The 13,085-nt window shown below is 45.6% G+C and overlaps 1 protein-coding gene across 7 annotated transcripts in view; it reads left to right on the top strand.

Moving 5' to 3' along the window:
- LOC147426785 (putative trehalose-phosphate phosphatase C) overlaps nucleotides 1–13,085 on the top strand; it is an 85,156-nt gene that overhangs the window by 52,620 nt on the left and 19,451 nt on the right. The window lies entirely within an intron of this gene.

Here is a 13,085-nt window from a genome sequence, read left to right as displayed (position 1 = left end):
TCTGATACCATGTCTGGGTACAAAAGAACTAGAACAAAAATACTACTACTACTAGAATCCATCCTCATCTGCACTCTAGAGTCGAGAGAGTATGGATCGAATTCTCTACTGTAGTCTCCATCGATGCTGTGTAGCCCCTCTCCTCAATCGTGGCCGTCTGGATCTCCGTAGCTCCAGTGCTCTGTCGATGAGAGTGCCGGTAGTGGTCGAATGAGTGTGGGCCGAGCTCTGCAGTGATGGCTGCTCCTCTGGCTGTCCCTTATCTAGTGAAAAGACAGTCCCCATATTTGCACCCCATACAACATAGCTGAGGCTACTTAAGTATCAAAAAGAAAGAGAGAGAGAGAGAGAGAGAGAGAGAGAGAGAGAGAGAGAGAGAGAGAGAGAGAGAGATAAAATGTAATATTAATGTCTTCAAAAGGCCAAAATGACCTATGAGACCAAAAGGTTACATGTGGTGAATCTTATACCAGGTCTAGGTACAAAAAGTACAAAGAACTGAAAAGAAAATAGTGGGTAGGGGTGGGATGAAAGCTGATACAAAGGGAATACAAAGGGTGAGCTGATACAATGGAGCTCTCTGATAATTGAGGCATCATATATACATATACATTAGTATCCAAAAGGCTATAGAGATTCAATGTCCTCCAAGGTAGGCACTTTGTCGGGACGGCTCCAATGTATGGTATGGATCCTCTGTCGCAATCTACGTCGATGTCGAGAGGGCCCCCTCATCTGTGGGCGACGGGACCGCTCCAACTCTATTGCCCGATCAAGCAGTATGTCTCTGGTGCCTCTGGTGTTGTTATGCTGTGGAGGCTACTTGAACTCCTCTGTCTGCGACCGAAAGAAATCTGTAATCTTTCGCTGTCGTTGAATCTTTCTCATTGTGCGCCTCATCAAGAGGTCCTCTCTGTGTTTGCGAATCTCAAGTAAGTATAATCCGAGGCATCTCTGATCTTGGTATCTCATGACTCTAGAAAGTGGCCCAAAACCCTCTCTAAATAGACAGTGAAAGCAGCCTTGTATCTCATAGTATACTGGGCAGTGACATATGTAATGTAGCTTTGTCTCGGGCTCTATTTGGCACACCTAACAAATCCTAGACTCAGTGTGTATTCCTCTAAATCTGCCGGTCTCAATCTCTAGCTGATGTGAGGATATGCGTATCTGACCAATAGCACATCATATCCTGTAACAGACTTGGACACTCCAAGTAAAGAATCTACCGCGACAACACCAAATAACCACTTCAAAACAGTTCACAGTTCACAATTTATTCAATAGTGTCCCGGCGGAGTTCTGTGCCTAGAGATATTGGCCCCAAAGATTGGCGCCCCTTTCGGTATTTCTTTTTGTATTAATCTGAGTTCAAAGTACAAGAGTGCGGGCAGACACTCACACTCAGACTCTGCGTCCAGATGCTCCGAGTTGTGAGAGGCCTACTCACATATTTAAAGTTACAAGGGATGCCAAAAGCAGAGCCCCAAAAGCTGAAAATCAAAAGCCCATAAATAAAGCAAAAGGCTCTTTCTCTCTCTTGCTTATAAAATGAAGCAAGTTCCAAAAAGCTGTTCAAGCAAAAGCTTTTAAAATAGAGCAGAAGCTTTTTCTCTCTCATTCTTCTATGCTTTTATAAAATAAAAGCAAAAGCTTTTCTCTCTCTCATCTCTTGCGTTGAGTAAAAGCAAAAGCCAAAATCTGTCTAGCTTTCCGTAAATCACGTTGGTGTCCGTACAGCCTGCCACGTGTCAGCTTGCCACGTCAGCAAATCCGGGTTAGGGTTTCAGCAGAATTAGGGTTTTGAACAGCCACGTCATCACTTTGTGACATACCCCCCGCTTGAAAGCATTGTAATTGCCCTCGATTACGCCTGCAAAACAGACAGAGGCCATAAACCGTCTTAGCAGACACTGATTGTTAGTACCTACACGAAGGACACACATCTAGCACATGTACCAATCGATAGTCACATCACAGGACATCACAGGACATCACATGACATTCAACATTCATTCGGATCTTAGACCATGATTTATCGGCAATGTAGCTAGCAATCTCATCTAGATCCAATCGGGACCTCATAGATGCCCAATTGACTAACCCCTATTGCAACCATGTCTATTCGAGATCATTTAGACCAAAATGTTGCAGTCATTTTGTCTATCAGTTCCTGCACTTAAAAACAAGTCAAGAACAAATCAGTTTCATATTCAGGAATTCCATTTCATAAAGTCATCCAGTAGAATACTGTCAGCTCTGAGTATCCCTGAAGCTCAAAGAGACATTAGTGTCTCTAGTATTCAAAAATCGAGACATCTGTTGACAAAGGAGCGGAGTAACTCCCCTCTTGTGCAAACCCACTGCACCAAATCTCCGGCCAAGCTGAATTCTGGGTTCCATTTGGAATAGACTATGCTAAACCAAAAGCTTCAAGGTAAAGATTCACATTCCGAGGAATATCAGCTAGGTCTTCCTCCTTTATTCGCTTTGCATCCAATGTGAAGTAGGTCTTGAATTTAACCAAGAACCGTCAGTTCGCTTTACCTTCTTACTTTCTTTTTGTGCCAATGTCTGTTCTGGAACGAGTATCTGCTCGTTTTCGTCCATTTTGGGTTGTTCATCATCAGGCACATCGCCTTCAAAAGGCTTCAAGAGAATCACATGAAAAACATTGTGAATCCTCCAAGTATTCTGGCAGCTCCAGTCCAAAGGAGATATCATTCATTTTTTCGGAAAACCTGGAAAGGTCCACACTATGTCATGCTAAGCTTACAAAGAAGCCGCTCCTTTCCCCTTTGTTTTCTTTCTCGGTCGTGCCTTCCCATAATGTAAGAGTACCCAATCCTCTCCTTCAATTTCAAATCGCGACAATGTCGATCTGCTGCCTTTCTATGTCTTTCTTGGAATTTCTGCAAAGCCTTCCGGACCAAGTCCCTCGTGAGCTGGTCGGCTTCAAAGAAAAATCTTATATTTCGCGCTAAGGAAGGGTAGAACCTTTGCAGCAAATTCAAAAATCTCAAATGGCATCTTCCCCATCAAAGAGTCAAACGTGTTTCTGTAGGCATATTCTACCAAAGGTAAAAACCTTTCCCAAGTAGTCTTCTGATTCAACCAAGAAGACTTCAACAAAGCCAGTACCGCTGAATTAGCAATCTCTGATTGCCCGTCAGTCTGCGGGTGGAACGAGAACTGCAACCGCGTGCCTATGTTCTCCCAAATAGCTATCCAAAACAAACTCATGAACCTGGGGTGCTGTCGGAGACAATCGTCTCACGCATGCCATGTAATCTGAAGACCTAGGCAATAAACAATTGTGTCCACGCTGTGTTCTCGGAAGATGAAATCCATTGCAATACTTTCCCAGGGCGGGTGGGTATGGGTAAAAGGCTGTAACAATCCCTATGCTTTATGCGTGTCAAACTTGACCTTCGGGCATACCAAGCAATTGCGTACAAACTCATCCACATCCTTCTTGAGTCTCGGCCAAAAAATAAGTATGTCTCTACCTCTTTCAAGGTGGTAGCAATGCATCGGCGACCCATAAAAAGCGGACAGTGGCATTCGGTTAGAACCTTTTCCCTTCAACGGCTGTGTAACGCACAACATGGTTTTCTTCATCAAGTAGCCACCCGAATGGAATAATCTGCTACTATCTCCCCTTTCTATATTCAACTGAATACATCTGCAAAATCTGTTCTGTGGCGTACTGACCAACCATATCCTCGAAGTTTCTATGATGTATCGCGGAAATAGCCAGAACCAACGGCTTTTGGGACAAAGTATTTGCCACCAATTTCTTCTGTCCCTGCACATGGACAATCCGGAAGTAAATCGTGACAAGATGTTTGCCCACCGCATTTGCTTTTTCCGATAGTTGCTTCCGTGACAAGAAGTAGCGTAAACTTGCATCATCTGCGAAAACCGTAAAATCGGCTCCGAGTAGGTAATGTCGCCACTGAATAAGAGCGTGATAGCCGCCAAAAGCTCTTTCTCACAAATCTGTGCTGTCAATTCTGGCCTTGAGAACAATCGGCTCTCGTAGGCAATGACATTGGCCTTCTTGCATTAAGACCGCATCCAGGCTACGACCACAAGTATCACAATATACTACAAACGACTTCTGCCTGGCAAAGTCAAAACTGGTCCCGTAGTCAATTGCTCTTTCAAAGTCTGAAAGGCAGTCAACTTTGTGGGTCCCCGCGAGAAAAGGACTCCTATCTGTGTCAAGATATGCTGAGGGGAAGCAACCTCTACAAACTTTCGAATGAACCATCGCAATAAGCGTCCACTGTATCTTTCTCGGTCATCCGAAGATGGTTCAAGTAGTTCGTATATCACGTTCATACTCTCGAGTCAACTAAGAAGAAATAAAAAGCCTCTTAAATTTGAGCCATTACACTGGCGCAGCCTTGCTTAATAGAAGCGTGGACCACCAAGTTCGATTAAAGTAAGAGGCAGCTCTCCGAATGTTAGAGTGCTCTGAGTAACGCCCTCCCGCGAAAGCGATGTCAAACTGCCGTACAAAAGACAAAGCCTTCGAAGCATCTCTATAACCAGAAAACGTGTCAAATTTAATTGACTATCCACCTTCCTTAAACTCTCTGACTTTCTTGCTTTTGTCTTCCAAAAAATCATATTGGTTGGCTTTGTAAAAATTCTTCTTCTCTACATAAAAGTTGTTGTCGTCAGAGTCTGAACTGTCTGCAGACGAGTCCTCAATAGAACTGTCACTCACGGGGCGAGATTTAGACTTCTTTGCCTTTTTCTTGCCCTTTCCGAAGCGTTGCTTTTTGCTTCACTTTTTTTTGCCTTTTCGGTCTTCTTCGCTCAAGTCAGATGAGCTAGAAGAACTATCAGAAGAAGAAGAAGAAGAAGAAGAAGAAGAAGAAGAAGAAGAAGAACTGGGTACTTCTTCAAATCGAACACGCTTTTTCTGTTTCTTTGCCTTTTCAAATGTCGACTAACGACCCAAATAGCCCGGGAAGTCAGTGCCTTTCTTCTACTTTTTACTGTGCTTTTTAGCTTTGTTTTGCGTGTCAAAAAGTTGAGCAATTCGTGCATCGACCACCTCTTCTAATTCTTGCTTTGTGTACATCCTGGGAGTAGGAGGTTTCTTGGGTGGATCTGTGGTCTGCCGCCACTGCACGTGTACTTCCTCCAAAGAGGTCTTGCTCATATATTTTGCCATTTTTGGTCCTTGGCAAAATTGAGCATTATCTTTGTTGCATTGCCGATCAATTGAGACGACGCTCCATCTCTTGACACTCCGCTTGAGCAGGCCGAGGCGGGCCATACTCCTTGCCAGATTCTTCGTTGTGATCCCTTCCCGCATATCCGGATGCAGAGGGAGTCAACCGATCTTTGCCTAAAGCCATAGGTGCCGCAGAAAAAAAATTTGGGATCGGATTTCCCGTAGAAGAGAAATCAGCCGTGCTTTGATACCACTGTAACAGATTTGGACACTCTAAGTCAAGAATCTACCGCGACAGCACGAAATAACCACTTCAAAACAGTTCACGATTCACAATTTATTCGACACTGGCCCGATGGAGTTCTCTGCCTAGAGATATTGGCCCCAAAGATTGGCGCCCCTTTCGGTATTTCTTTTTGTATTAATCTGAGTTCAAAGTACAAGAGTGCGGGCTGGCGCTCACACTCAGACTCTGCGTCCAGATGCTCCCAGTTGTGAGAGGCCTGCTCACATATTTAAAGTCACAAGGGATGCCAAAAGCAGAGCCCCAAAAGCTGAAAATCAAAAGCCCATAAATAAAGCAAAAGGCTCTTTCCCTCTTGCTTATAAAATGAAGCAAGTTCCAAAAAGCTGTTCAAGCAAAAGCTTTTAAAGCTTTTTCTCTCATTTTTCTATACTTTTATAAAATAAAAGCAAAAGCTTCTCTCTCTCTCTCTCTCTCATCTCTTGTGTTGAGTGAAAGCAAAAGCCAAAATCTGCCCACCTTTCCATAGATCACACTGGTCAACCCGCCATGTGTCAGCCCGCCACGTCAGCAAATCAGGGCTAGGGTTAGGGTTAGGCTTTTAGCAGAATTAGGGTTACTAATTTAGGGTTAGGGTTTCAACATAATTAGGGTTTCGGGCAGCCACGTCATCACTTTGTGACATATCCCGTGGGATAGATGAGTATCCATGTATTCTGGCTTGATCACAAAATCACCCTCCGTGAGCTGGAGAAGATGCTCTCTATAGAAAGTCATCTTCGTACCTAGCTCATGTGTAGGCTGTATTCGTGTCCTCTTCGTATCCAACTGAATCAAGTCCTGTCTGATGAGCGTAGTAATCTTTGCCGTAGTGAGGGAGATGGAGGGTGCATCCAGAGAGTACTGAAATGGGGGTAGCCGATCCATACTAAAGCCATGTAACTGAAACCAAGATGCCATCTCTGCATATCAACATGATTTATCTCCCTACAATGCCAGTTGTGGTGAGGACTCTAGTGCTAATCGAGCATATCTGTCTCTAGGGAGAGCCCAAGTGCTATGCATAAATGAAACTGATCGAGTGAGTACCTCCACTACCAATGGAGGAGCAGCAAGCTCCGCCCTAACAATGTCATGTGGTACTGAGGCCTTGGCCCTAATCACCCAAGAAATCATAGACACAAGGGCTTCTGCAAACATCTCCATCCATCAGTACTGCCAGCTTTGCTATGATGATCAACTGAGGGACCCCATATCTCCACTCCGTACAGCATAGCCGAGGTGACCAAAGTGTCAAAGGGCGAAATCTTTGTCCGAGGTTCCTGGAGGTGAACCTGCGAACATATCCTCTCAAGTCTCTCCAATGCTGCATAGGCTCTGGTCAATCGCGTATGTGTTGCACGCCTCAGGGAAAATACTTGACCACTGTAAACCGCCCCAAGATAAGTGTATGTATCTGCATACTCCACAGTCTCTCGACCATATGTAAAAGTGGGGGCGGACCTCCTTACCCACTGCGCCGTGGTGTTAAACACCATTATCAAGGTTCACAGACAATCCACTGTCCCGTGCAAATACATGCAATGCATCCAAATGACGTGCATCCATCTGCCAGTCTCAATCTCGAGCTGATGTGAGGACGTGCGTATCTGGCCAATGGCACAACGCAAACCTCCTCGTGTCCAGCTAGATCAGATCCAGACGAATGAGTCTATTAATCTCTACCCGCGTCAGAGACCTCAAGGGTGCCTATAGAGAGTATTGAATAGGAGGCAACCTGTCCATAGTGAAACCATGTGTCTGAAACCATGATGCCATCTGTGCATACCAGCATGATGTATCCCCATTAAGAGCTAATTGTCTGGAGGACTCTAGAGCCACCCTAGCATATCTGTCTCTGGTAGTATCCCAGAGATTGTGTACAAAGGAGACTGATCTAGTAATCGCCTCAATCTCCATAGGGGGGAGAGCTAATTCCGATCAAATGATATCATGCGGTACGGAAGCCTTGGCTCTAATCAACCGAGAGATCATAGATACCAGGCGCTTCTCCATACGCCTCCATCCATCCTGGCCTACAGAAGGTCCCCAAACCTGCACCCCATATAACATAGTAGAGGCAACCAAAGTATCAAAGAGCCATAACTTTGTCCTAGGTTCTTGGAACTGAACCTGCGAACACATCCTCTCCATTTCTCCCAGAGCCGCACCAGCTCTAGTTAGTCTAGTCTCTGCTGCTCTTCTCAAAGAAAATCTCGGCCCAGTAAAGACTACCCCCAAGTAAGTGTATGCATCTGTATACTCCACAATCTCCTGACCATATTTGAAAGTATGTATTGATCTCTTGACCCATTGCGGTGTGGTGTTAAACACCATAACCTTAGTTTTACCTAGGTTTACACACAATCCACTATCCTCTGCAAAACTGCGTAGTGCATCCAAATGTCGTTGCATACCTTCTGGTGAGTCAGATATCAGCACAATAGCATCAGCATATAGCAACAATGGGATCCACGTCCCTGCCAGTTGGGCACCCTGTCACCCTCTCTGTCAATCTAATCAGATACCTCATCAACATACATACCAAATAGAGTAGGAGACAATGGGCAGCCCTGTTTCACTCCAATAGTAGAGTGAACTAAATCAGATACCCCTTCCAGAGTGCAAACATGTCCCATCACTAATCTGTACAAAGCCATAATCCCCCAAATCACCTCTATGGGCACCCCCATCTCCTGCAGTCTGCGCGTCAATCGAGCTCTTGGTACCATGTCAAATGCTTTGCGAAAATCCACAAAGCTACAATAGATCCGTCTCCCATGTGCTCTGCCCTCCTCAATGATGGCCTTGAGTGTCAGAATATGATCAAGAGTGGAGAAACCCCTTATGAAGCCGGCTTGACCCTTTGCTCGTACACCCTCGCCCTCTGCCCAATTACTCAAGTGTTGCTCCAGAATAGATGCATACAACCATGCCAATGTGTGTCCAACCATAATAGTGCGGTAGTTCCCAGGCTCTATAGGGTCACCCGCCTTGAAGATGGGCACAATATTACACAACCTCCAAGTCTCAGGTAATCCCTCACACATGGCACGATTGAACAACACTGCGAGGACCTCCTTCAGCATATCCCTGGCATGCATAAAGTGCTTCGCTACTAGACCGTCATGATCATATGCCTTCCCGGTCCTCATCATGTCGATGGCCCTTCGTACCATCTCAGGTGTAAAGAAAGTGCTCGTAGCTGGGCAAGGCTTGGTAGGGTCTGGAAGGGGTTCCTGTCCAGGAACCGTATATAATGATGTCGCATATTGGCCCCACACATCAGGTGAAGTAATCACTGGCGGAGGGGAGTGCTTATGGAAGAGTCGCCATGGCTCTCCTGAGTCCCTACACAAGAACATCTGATATAAGTCTCGCTCCATCTGAGCTAGGTAAGCTCGTTTTTTCCGTCGCACAACGCGTCGGAAAGCAATCCGAGACTGTCTGTAAGTGATGACGCCTAAAAGAAGATCCCTCTATAGCTAGACTCTCATCTCTGTGCATTCCTCATCATACCAACTATTCTGGGACATGCTCCCAGAATGTCGTCTCTTGCCCGGCTGAGTGTGTGGGTATGCCACTGATGTAGCCCCATGCAGTGTCTCAGTCAGTAGAGTGCTGCACTCCTCCACTGAGAGGCCTGTACCATTCGTACCAGCTGTGCCTTCCAATAGACGGTCCCAGATCTCCTCTGTATAAACGAAATCAGTCTCTGGCGTAAATGTATAGCGGGTGTTTGACCTGCCTCCTGATGTCTGGGTTGTACTATACTGAAATTTAACGGACAGTGTCAAGAGAGCATGATCTACTGCTATGCACACTGGCCTGGCTCCCATTGTGAAATCTTGAATGCAGGGGACAAAGCTCGATTGTGTCATAACATAATCCACTGTACTAGCCCCATGTCTGTGTGGGAAGCATGTGAAACCGGCTGCTTTAGGAAATCGTTGTAAGCCGTTAAGTATGGCTAATCCATGTGTAGTCGTCATTTCCATGAGGTATCTCCCATACTCCGTCCGCTCTCTGTCATTTGAGCATCTGTCAAGTCCCAACTCACCCACATCCAGCTCTCTAAGCATCTCATCTGAAGTGTCGTAGAAGATTCTCTGCAAATTTCTCGTTCGGGCATTGAAGTCCCCTAGGAGAATGATATCACCATCCCTAGAAAACTCCCATATGTCATCATCTAGTATAGAGAAAGGCGACTGCCCTCTGGATGCAGCATACACTGATGTACTGGGAGGAAAGTAACATATGGCAATATATAGGAATCGACCTGTGTTAGCTCTCAGTCTCACCCACATATATCTAGCATGATCATCTCTTCGTACAATATGCAGTAATGGTTGTAGTTCCTCTCTGAATAGCACTTCTACTCCTCTTGAACCTCTACTCCCATGCTCAGATCTCGCATTTGTCCTGTGAGCTGTCTCCCATCTGTATCCCAACACATGTGGCATCACCTGTCCACGGGCCTGATGAGTCTCTGAGAAGAATACAATATCCTTGTCTTTGAAACTGTCCTCAAATGCACCCACGTCCAACTTCATAGACCCATTACAATTCCAGGTAGCCATCTTCAATGTGGTCCCATAGGTCTCGCACCGTCATGCCATGCGCCGCTCTAAAATCACCACCCGTCCATCTCTGTAGAAGGCTATCTTTCCCTTCTCCCTTGCCGTTGTAATCTCTTGCATTACCTCTCTCATATGTGCGAGCTGTGAGAGAGTCTGGTTATCACCGAGGAAAATACCTGTCTTTTTGAGAGTAGGCCTCTTCCTCAAGAATTCCTTCTTCTCTTCCAACGAGGGGAAGCGTAGTATGAGAGCTCTCCCCTTTGAAGACTCTCCCGTGCCATCACTTTTCTTACCTACCCTCCATGCCTTTGTGTGCAAAGGCTTCTCCATCCCCATCATTGATGTAAGGCTTGTGACCTCTTTCTCCACATTGTTTATGTCCTTGAGACCGGTCACTCTCACATGCAGTGCTCGCATCCGCCTTCTTTGTGCCTCTTCGAGGGTCATGTTGATAAGCGTCGGTGTGCAAGGAGTTTCTTGACCTTTCCCTTTCTTGGCGACCTCAATCCATTTTTCGGCCTCGTCCGCCTTTTTCTGTGTCCTTGTTATCATCTCCGCCCATGAAGATGTCTTTGCCACACTCAGTTTCTCTTCCTCTATGATCATCCTTACCTGTTCCTTGATTTCCTTGATTTCATCTATTACCGAGGGCTGAAATTCGCCTTCCTCTAGCCCATTGCTTACTCTATCAGCAAGCTCTTGTTTAAGAGAGAGAGAGAGAGAGAGAGAGAGAGAGAGAGAGAGAGAGAGAGAGAGAGAGAGAAATGAAATGAAATGAAATGTTATATTAACGTCTTCAAAAGGCCAAAGTGACCTATGAGACCAGAAAGTTACAATGCGGTGTATCTGATACAAAGTCAGATTAAAAAAATAAATTAAACTAGGATAACAAAATATAAATACTGTGGGATCCTAAACTAAGCAGTACAATGTGAAGCCAATATGGGAGGGGAGTAGAGATCCATGTTCATTTGCACTCTGGACGACGAAAAAGTATGGCTCGAATCCTTTGCTGTAGCCTCCTTCGAAACTGTGTAGCTCCTCTTCTCCATCGGGGTCGTCTAGATCTCCCTAGCTCCAATGCTTGGTCTATGAGTAGTGCGGGTAAACCTCTCCCCTATTGGCTGCTGCTCTGTCTGCTCTTCTGGGTGTACAATATCTAGTGTAAAGAAATCTGTGATCTGTCTCTAGGGTTGTCTCTCTTCAGCTCTCCTCAGTAAAGTTTCTCCATGCCTGTGTAACTCAAGTAGAGATAGCCTAAGACATCTTTGATCCTCATAACTCATGACCCTAGATAGCGGCCCAAAACCTTGTCTGAATAGACAATGAAAACGGCCTCGTATCTCACAGTACACTGTGCAATGACATATGTAATGTACTTCTGTCTTTGGCTCTAGATGGCATAAGCGGCATATCATTCTATCTGCTCGTGTCCCTCTGAATCTGCCAGTCTTAATCTCGAGTTGATGTGAGGACGTGCATGTCTAGCCAATGGCACAACGCAAACCATAAGAAAGATGCGTGTCCATATAGCCAGTTCGAATCACAAACCCATTCCCCGTGAGGTGGAGAAGATGCTCTCTATAGAAAGCCATCTTTGTGCCCAACTCCTGTAACAGCTCTATCCATGTCCTCCTCGTGTCCAGCTGGATCAGATCCTCACGAATAAGTCTATTAATCTGTACGTGCGTCAGAGACCTCAAGGGTGCCTGTAGAGAGTATTGAAAAGGAGGCAACCTGTCCATGGTGAAACTATGTGTTTGAAACCATGATGCCATTTGTGCATACCAGCATGATGTATCCCCATTAAGAGCTAATTGTCTGGAGGACTCTAGAGCCACCCTAGCATATCTGTCTCTGGTAGTATCCCAGAGATTGTGTACAAAGGAGACTGATCTAGTAATCGCCTCAATCTCCATAGGGGGGAGAGCTAATTCCGATCAAATGATATCATGCGGTACGGAAGCCTTGGCTCTAATCAGCCGAGAGATCATAGATACCAGGGGCTTCTCCATACGCCTCCAGCCATCCTGGCCTATAGAAGGTCCGCAAACTTGCACCCCATATAACATAGTAGAGGCAACCAAAGTATCAAAGAGCCATAACTTTTGTCCTAGGTTCCTGGAACTGAACCTACGAACACATCCTCTCCATTCCTCCCAGAGCCACACCAGCTCTAGTTAGTCTAGTCTCTGCTGCTCTTCTCAAAGAAAATCTCAGCCTAGTAAAGACTACCCCGAGGTAAGTGTATGCATCTATATACTCCACAATCTCCTGACCATATTTGAAAGTAGGTATTGATCTCCTAATCCATTGCGGTGTGGTGTTAAACACCATAACCTTGGTTTTACCTAGGTTTACACACAGTCTACTATCCTCTGCAAAACTGCGTAGTGCATCCAAATGTCGTGGCATACCTTCTGGTGAGTCAGATATCAGCACAATATCATCAGCATATAGCAACAATGGGATCCACGTCCCTGCCAGCTGGGCACCCCTGTCACCCTCTCTGTCAATGTATTCAGACACCTCATCAACATACATACCAAATAGAGTAGGAGACAATGGGCAGCCCTGTTTCACTCCAATAGTAGAGTGAACTAAATCAGATACCCCTTCCGGACTGCGTACATGTCCCACCACTGATCTGTACAAAGCCATAATCCCCCAAACCACCTCTATGGGCACCCCCATCTCCTGCAGTCTGCGCATCAATCGAGCTCTTGGTACCATGTCAAATGCTTTGCGAAAATCCACAAAGCTACAATATATCCGTCTCCCATGTGCTCTGCCCTCCTCAATGATGGCCCTGAGTGTCAGAATATGATCAAGAGTGGAGAAACCCCTCCTGAATCCGGCCTGACCCTTTGCTCGTACACCCTCGCCCTCTGCCCAATTACTCATGTGTTGCTCCAGAATAGATGCATACAATCGTGCCAATATGTGTCCAACCATAATAGTGCAGTAGTTTCTAGGCTCTGTAGGGTCACCAGCCTTGAAGATGGGCACAATATTAGACAACCTTCAA

This window comes from Adiantum capillus-veneris, chromosome 24 (genome assembly GCF_014529385.1).
Source record: "Adiantum capillus-veneris isolate H3 chromosome 24, ASM1452938v2, whole genome shotgun sequence".
Lineage (NCBI taxonomy): Eukaryota > Viridiplantae > Streptophyta > Polypodiopsida > Polypodiales > Pteridaceae > Adiantum > Adiantum capillus-veneris.
This window is presented reverse-complemented; position numbering and strand designations above follow the sequence as displayed.